General features: G+C 36.6%; 1 non-coding gene across 1 annotated transcript; it reads left to right on the plus strand.

The window, feature by feature from the left end:
* Positions 1-665: 665 nt before the first annotated feature.
* Positions 666-772, plus strand: LOC126000253 (U6 spliceosomal RNA). The gene has a single exon (XR_007492608.1). It is a non-coding gene; the product is annotated as a U6 spliceosomal RNA (small nuclear RNA).
* The last annotated feature ends 1103 nt before the right edge of the window (positions 773-1875 follow it).

A 1875-nucleotide genomic window follows, 5' to 3' on the forward strand; every position in this document is an offset into this window, starting at 1 on the left:
TGTTCAATACTACCATCCACTTCGGAACCCTCACCAAATTCCATGTCAATGTTTAGTGTAAGCCACCTTCTAACAATGATTTATTGACCTCATTGAAGATACAATAGTTTTCAAACATTTGCTTGTTGCTATACTTCTTCCTATTTTTATTTTTCTTCTCTTTCTTTTTCTTTTTTTTTCTTTTCCTTTTGTTTTTGGGTCACACCCAGCGGTGTTCAGGGATTATTCCTGGCTCTTCACTCAGAAATTTCTCCTAGAGGAGTTCTGGGAAACATATGGAATACCAGGGATTGAATCCAGTTGGCTGCATGCAAGGCAAACACCCTATCCACTGTGCCATCGCTCCAGCCCCTTATTTTCTTTTCTTTTTTTTTTTTTTTTTTGGTTTTTGGGCCACACCTGGCTTTGCTCAGGGGCTACTCCTGGCTGTCTGCTCAGAAATAACTCCTGGCAGGCACAGGAAGACCATATGGGACACCCGGATTCGAACCAACCAACCACCTTTGGTCCTGGATCGGCTGCTTGCAAGGCAAACACCGCTGTGCTCTCTCCGGGCCCTTATTTTCTTTTTTAAAATGAATTTTGCTCCCACTTATCTGAAAACAAATGCATTACAATCAACTTGTCTAGTATGTGATACATTCTCTTTAAATAAATTTTAAAGAGTGCTCACTTTGGCAGCACATATACTAAAATTGGAACGATATAGAGAAGATTAGCATGGCCCCTGCGCAAGGATGACACGCAAATTTTAAAGAAAGCAAAAGTATGCTCTATTTCATTGTGTTTTGCAGGATATTTTGCTGTGCACAATTTCAACTGCTTAAAATAATATTTAGTATACTTATATATAATTACTCATGTGCATATAATTGTGGAAAGTTTACTCAATAAACTAATTAGAACGCCCCCCAAATAAATGAGTAAACCAAATCAACCTATAAAAGAAAATAAGAAATAACAGAACCATTCTCATCATTCCCTTGGGGAAGCAAAAGTATATCAAGGCCTTGTAATTTCGTGTCAAAATCTGATAAACAAACACGAAATTTGGACAATTTACTTTCATCTCAATTTACTTGCACCAGTTACTTTATTTGCCAAATGGAAATAAATAGAAGCTGCTAATTTTAGGGAAAATTTTATTTAGAGAATTGTAATTTAAAAAGTTATTCAGAGTTAAGTTTTAGACATACAATTTTTCAGCACCAGTCCTATCACTAATGTAACCTCCCTCCAGCAATGTTTCCAGTGTCCATCCCATGCCACCACTCACCCACCTCAGCCTAACATCACAACAGGCATGGTGTTAAGTTTTGTTGTTAATATTTGTGTCTCATGATATATATTGTTGTTGACTCTGGCTTGGATATTTAGTTTGGTTATTTCTTCACTCCACCAATGCACCTTAGTCCCCCAGAGCCCCTGCTTTCCATTATTTTACATTCATCTTTCTCCTCCTCTGCTCAAATATTTCCCTTCTCTTCACTACTCTAGGGCCAAAAGTGCTCTAGAGAATCCCTTTAATAGTAATAGGATAGGTACAGAGGGGACCACATATTCTAGCAGCCCTGGGGGTGAGGGAAGAGGATATGGAAGGTAGGACAAAAACGGAGGAGTAGGGAAGACAAACCGGTGATGGGAATCCCCCCTGATTTTATGTAAATATGTACCTAAAATATTATTGTCAACAATATGTAAGCCACTATGATCAAAATAAAAATTATGTTAAAAAATACATTTATTAAAAGTATTACAATTTTAATTTAAAAAAAGTATTACAGCCCTTCATTCAATTATTCTAAATACCACATATAACTGATATCCTACGTTTATACTTCTGACTTACTTCATATTACATAATATATTTCACCT

This window comes from Suncus etruscus, chromosome X, assembly GCF_024139225.1.
Source record: "Suncus etruscus isolate mSunEtr1 chromosome X, mSunEtr1.pri.cur, whole genome shotgun sequence".
Classification (NCBI taxonomy): domain Eukaryota; kingdom Metazoa; phylum Chordata; class Mammalia; order Eulipotyphla; family Soricidae; genus Suncus; species Suncus etruscus.